Here is a 6,868-nt window from a genome sequence, read left to right on the forward strand (position 1 = left end):
TTACTTAAAAAACCAAAACAATATTTCTTTTGAAATAACGTAATTTCAGGTCAGTTTATTCTATACCTTGGTTTATGTTTGTACTAATAACACGAGGAATTTTAACCTTTTATTAGTGAAGCTGGTGTTGTGTGGTAGTAGCTTGGTTCAGTCGGTTATATGTTGCTGCTGCTGCTGCTGCTGTGTATGATGCTATGTGCAATGAAGCTACAGCACTATTCAATTATTTATTACTTTCTTTACTCTTCACAAGTTATATTTCGAGTTGGCCAAAAATTATAACAGCCTTCACATTAAATCAACACGACTCTAAGAAATATATTGTAACGTGGTATGACTTACGGCCATAACAAGTTGAATGCATCGGTTCTCGTCCGATCACCAAAGTGAAGCAACGTCGAGCCTAGTGGGTACTTAGACGGGTGACCGCTTGGGAAATCTTGGTGTTGTAAGCATCTCATACATTTTTAAGGCAATGCTCCAGCATGGCCGCAGTCAAATGTCTGAAACAAGTAAAAGAATAAAATAGTAACATGTGTATTAAGATGGACACAATGGCTTGGTAGAGGAGCTTGATTAAATTTTAGAATCTGTACAGATCGAGTCATATCTGACAAATATAACACATATCCAGGTTAAGCATGGCATCGTTCAAACGACTACGTCCAGTGCAAGGGATGTGTGTAAAGTGGACCGCAGTTTGGCACAAACTGAAAGCTGGCGCTCAAACAAACCATATTTATAACCCTCGTACTTAGGGCATTCAAGATGGGTCCTGAATGATCCATCACTTGAAGACAGGCTGCACATTGGCTAATAACTCGGCCTTTCACGTAATTAGGGTTGAGGGATGTCGTGGCTAAATCTTCATTATCTAGCGACACTGTTTCGGGTCTTTTAACCCTCGAGCTGTTTTCAATTATCACTTTCTAATATGAAACTGCTCCAGACTCAGATGTAATTCGATTTAATATATTCGATATAATACACTCCAATCCATTAAGCACTATAGTATACACAAATAACATTGAGTTGTATTTGCGAAACACACAAGAAATCACACGCATGCACACACACGCACACACACACACACACACACACACACACACACGTGTGTGTATATGTATGTATGTTTATAGATTTGTGCGCATATGTTTGTGTATCTCTGTGAGCGTGTGTGTATATATATATATCAGCTCCACTCACTAAAACAAATCTTTGGATATAAAAATGTACTATTTAAATACACACATACACAGGCGTACACACATACCCAATTACTCGCAAAGACATACAACCAAGAGAAAACAAATGGTGATAAATGGTTTCCTTCATACTTTGTTCACAACAACTAAATTTTAGTTAATGTTTTGTACTTCTCTAAACTTTTGTTTCCTGTAATTACTTTGTTCTTTTCGTCTGAACAATTTCTACTTGATTGTGTTATTGCCGTATATCTTTATAGACAAAGTAGGAATGATAGTATTACTAAGAGAATAGTAGAAAAGGATTGTGTGACTAACGTAAAGAGATTCAGTCATACAAGATAGGAAGAGAGAAAATAAACCTGAAGCGAGTAAAATGAAAACAGATTGAGAGAGAAAAGAGCACAGAATTACTGACGTAAACGGTTTGATATAATATAATATAATATAATATGATATAATACACACACTCACACACACATATTATTAAAATAGCTACTCACAATTTAAAACCAAAAAGCACAAGTACAATCGTCGTTGAAGTGGCTAAGAGTGAAAGTCATCACCAACATTGTTAGAAATAAGAATATAAGCAACTCTTAGCCACGGGCAAAGCACTATCTATTGACTGACAAGGAAGACAACCTCTCTACAGCATGCGAAAGCATACACACACAAATAAATAAATTAAAAAAACATGGATATGCGTCACTTCATCACAGCTGTTTCCAGCGGATTTGTTTAATAGATTAATGAGTATATTACTTTATATCTAAAAAGAAAAAAATACGCTTTCATCATATGATACGTAACATTTCAAAACAATATAAAATCAGTATTTTACCACAATAAAACTTGATTCCTGCCGAAGCTGGCTTGAAAGAAATATTTTTAGTTATGATATAATGTACTCAGTAATCTATTAAAGAAATTCGCTGGAAACCACCGTGATGAAGTAACGCGTATCCATCACTTTGTTACTTATTTATTTGTTCATAATACACCTCACTGGAATCTCGACCCCCTCGGATATTCTGGAGTATACCAAATAACGTACGACCAATACAACGCATACGTTTGGATTAGCCCATAGGCTATTAAAATACTCATAACGATTAAATTTTCTGAATACATAACCTGAATTTTTCACTGGATGTCCTTCGGTGCCCATGATATTTATTCGACTAAGGGTGCTGTTTAAAAGTTTATTTCTACCCTACTTGGTGCTTATCTTTTAAGTATCTGATTCCTTTTAATCTTTAATATTGTGTGTATATATATATAGATTACACTGCAAAGTGGTAAGATTAAAAAGCCTTCTTTCCTCATCTCGAGGTCCTTTTCTTTGTGATTCTTGTATTCATCTTTATCCACTCCATGTAGATTTCTCAGTTTGTTTATCACCACCATCATTGTTCGACCGTGGTCGAGACAATGGAATTTACCATGCTACGCCAGACTTCACGGTCCATCATGGCATTACGGAGGTCCTGTTGCTGGATGCCTGTATCCCTGGAGATTACATCAGGGTAGGAAAGTGTGCGCCCTCTGGTATTGCGAGTAGATGGCTTCCAGAGGAGAAGAGTAGAAATTGCCTCGTTTTCAGCTCTACAACAATGTCCAGCAAACTGGACTCTCCTACCTTTCACAAGAGATGACACAGGTGGTAATTTCCCATATATTTGCATTTTGGTTGGATGGCGCTTCCACGAGAGATTTTGAGCTCCCATAAAGAGGCGAGTGTAGGTTCCATCCAACCGCCTCTCAAGCTTCTTTGATAACGTCCAGGTTTCTGAGCCATATAGTAGAATTGTTTCGACTGTGGCCTTTAAGATTTCAAGTTTGAAGTCTCTACTTAGATTTGATGACCAGATCTTATGCATGTCATTACAGGCTGACCAGGCCATACCCTTTCTAGTTAAAAAATCTTTTCCAGATGATGATATGTATGACCCAAGATATTTGTAATCAGAAACCATATTTAAGGGCGCATTGTTGAGTGTATGGATGATGCAATCACTGTTGGACAGGCACTTGTTTATATATTCAGTCTTGGCCTCATTGAGGTAAAGACCTACACAATTTGAGGCTTGTTCGAGAGATTGTAAAAGAGACTGGGCATTGGAGAGAGAATCACTGATAAGAGCGATGTCATCAGCAAAGTCAGTGTCTGTCAAGTATTCAGCTGGGTGTCTGGAACTTCTTCTTGATTTTATTTCAAAGCCCTTGCCAGAGATGGTATCAACTGACATACGTAGCACATAGTCAACGACAATGATGAAAAGAAATGGGGCGAGTGTGTCTCCCTGCAGTATTCCGGCTTTGATTGAGAAAGGTGATGTTTCTCCGTCAGGGGTTAAGATGGTTGAAGACGTATCTGTGTAGAGGACCATGATGGCAGAAATGATTTTCTCTGGTATCCCATAGAGCTTAAGGATTTCAAACATCTTGTACCTATCTACAGAGTCGAACGCTTTAGAAAAGTCTACAAATACCATTGCAAGATCGCGATTAAATGCTTTTGATTCTTCAATAAGTCTGTGTAGGCATAGTATATGGCTCAGCGTTGAGTGCCCATGTCCGAATCCATTTTGGTTCTTTCGGAGCAAAGGTTCAACAAAAAGGACAAGACGATTTAGAATCAGTTTGTTGTACAGTTTTGCAGTAATTGACATTAGAGATATACCCCTGTAGTTGGTGACGAGGGACAAATCGCCTTTTTTGGTGGGATGATTTGAGATTGGTGCCAAATCTTTGGAGCGACAAAGGTGGAAAGTGTGTGGTTGCAAAGGTTGAGCAAAAGTGTGTGAAATCTATCATCCTTCCAAATTATAGCTGGGATGTTGTCGGGACCAAATGCTTTCGGCTTTTAGTTGCTTGGTGGCTGCTGTTAGTTCAAATATGGTAAAAGGGAAGGTGTTGATGTGCAGCGTGTCTGATATAGACACACTTGGAAGAGTGGGGTTATCAGGGATTTTGGCATTCTTCCCAAGAAGGTTTTTAAAATGAGTTGACCAATTTTCTAAACGCTTCTTAGCTGATCCCCCATTAATTTTAATTGATGACCCAGAATTTTTGCCTGATAGGTCTTTGATGGATTTCCAGGCGAGATGTTGTTTTTTACTAATGTGCTCTTTGGATAGTTTGCTAATTTTGCCATTGATAAAGTCGACCTCGGCGTTCAAGTAAGCCTCATCAAGATTCTTCTTGGCAGCTATGAGTTGGATCTTCAGTGACTGGGATGGTTTGTTTAACGAGGTATTAAAAGGTGTCAGCCTTTGAAACCATAGGCTGTTGCAGTATTTGGTTGTATTTTTCGATGAAGAGAGTAGAAGCTTCAGATCATTGCAGTATAAAACCTGTTGAGGACCTTTAAAGAAAAGGTCACTTCTTATCTTTACAGTTTTCTCTCCAGAAGTTTAATGCTTTCAACATCTCTCACTAAATTAGTTGTTGTATTGAGGTGGTCTTTACGCGGGGAATTTTTGAGTTACTTATACATTAGCCGCTTGTTTGATGCTATTAGAAGCGCTATAATTGTGAACATCAGTTCAGGTAGATAGGAAAAATGCTCTCCACAAAAAGAGCAAAATGTCCAGCTCTTCTTACTGAATAATCTTAGTATTCATTCCGCCATTCTCCTGCACATCGTTGCCATTTTGGTAATGTACACGAATAGATATTTCATTATCCAAATTTTCCCTGAGATCATGAACAGAGTGCAACTTCGTAATTGCAATTCTTCCATGTCCTGTGTACCTTTGTTGTCCAGTGAGTGACCTTATCGAAAGCCTTTGTAAAGTAGCATGACTTAAATAGCTAGTTCAGCACCAAGTCGCAGTGTTTCGGGAGTTATGTAAGGTGACTTCGTTCTGGGCGAAATATGCGCTGAGTTTTAGTCAGTGATACATTTTATTTCAAGAACGCGATTAATTTTCGTCTGATAATTAGGCCACTGAAGTTCCTGATATGCAAAATCAGTGAGATAAGCCTGTATCTTTCAGCATCAGCTCTCCTTCTTTATAAATCGGGAAATTACATCTTTTAAAAACTTTGGCGCTGATTTCCCATTTGTCAGAGAGCTTGGAAAGAGTATTTAGAATGGCTTAGCAAGAGTTTGTTTACACGCTTTTATGATGAATGCAGGGAATTTACCAGATCCTGTTGCAGAATTTAAGTTCGATTCATCTTTAACTGATTTTACATCTTCCTCCTTTATGTCATGATAGCTTCCACCACCCTATGTTGGGATGCTTTGTTAAAGAACTACTATGGTTTACTTACCTGCGTGTGTCTCAGTGAGGAGGTAGAAATAATTTTGTCCTTTTTATTCAGTACTTCATATACCGTTAGGGTTTGGTATTAGTGAGTTATCTGTTTAGGCAATTGCCTTATTTTGTGATGCACAGAGACTGATTTCATAGCAAATTTTTCTATAGACATGGTTGCTTTATCTGGTCTTCTTATAGCGTAAGAATTCTTTGTTTTTTTTTCTCTGCGTCTTCGAGTGTTCTTCTTAAGCGGGGTTGTTTAGTTTCTATTTTTTACTTTCTATTTACTCATGGTTTATCCCATGGTTTCTGTCTTCTATATCAGTATGAATATGATCTACATCAGTATTCAAATCTCCCAATCTTCTATATTACTATTTGATGGGTTTCTGTGATTGGTATGCTTATCTTATTACCTGATTGCATTTGATAAAGGGAATTCGCTTTAGTTCTAACGGGTAGCAGTTCTTTAACATTTAGTAGTAATATCAATGTGATGATTCGATGCGTATTGGTGGCAACCATCTCGGGACGGCCTATTAACGCAGACTAGCGTACAAACATACTTTGTTATTATTAGCTGCAACGAAGCTAACTTCCGTATAATCTTTTGTGTAATGCTTAAAAATTTGCGACTCTATGCTGCTTCACTTCCGTGAGGTAGATGGTGTGTGTTTACTTACTTTTTTATGTGGATGCTCATGTCTTTGAGCTTCGGTTATCATGTTCTACTGAAGATTTTCTGTCAGAAGCTGGGTATAATTTTCTACCCTTCGATTGTTTTCTGAGGAAAGAGTTTCCCCTTTCAGCATAGTTAGTTGAAGGTTAGAGCGAGCAAAAAGAATATGTGTCCCGTCTTCTCCATACAATCAGGGTGCAATTTAGCTGGAACTTACAGGATTTTCATAGTTATTTTCCTGGTGTAATTTTTGAACATGAAATCTAAAAGCTTATTTTTAATTTTGCTTTTTATCACAAGTCTGTCTGTTTTAAATGCTTCTCGTTTTTGTAGTTGATGACAAAGCTAACTTCATCTTGTTCAGCATCTGCCTCTTTACTACTTTCCTCATTAATGGTGTTGGAACCTATTGTGTTCGCAGTGGAATTCTTGGCACCCCCCATTGATCATAGCAGACTCTTCTTGACTACACTGGAATCTTTGGCATCACCACTATTGCTTCTTTTATCGTCTGCATTTTATTTTCTTCTTTCATGATAACTATAGCAGGTGTAAATATGGTATGACAAGGTCATAAGGGCAGGTAAATTTATTGCTTTTCCTGACAATTTGCGCCATTGACCTATGGTGTCTATAAATTGTGAGAAAATCTAGACTGATTGAAAGAGAGCGCCCAATATTATTCTACACTATTAAGAAAGTGTACAACTCAC

General features: G+C 37.7%; 1 pseudogene; it reads left to right on the forward strand.

Annotated features, from left to right (window-relative positions):
• The first annotated feature begins 336 nt into the window (after window positions 1–336).
• Window positions 337–455, forward strand: LOC115214610 (annotated as a pseudogene).
• Window positions 456–6,868: the final 6,413 nt, after the last annotated feature.

The sequence above is a fragment of the Octopus sinensis genome, linkage group LG7, assembly GCF_006345805.1.
Source record: "Octopus sinensis linkage group LG7, ASM634580v1, whole genome shotgun sequence".
Classification (NCBI taxonomy): Eukaryota; Metazoa; Mollusca; class Cephalopoda; order Octopoda; family Octopodidae; genus Octopus; species Octopus sinensis.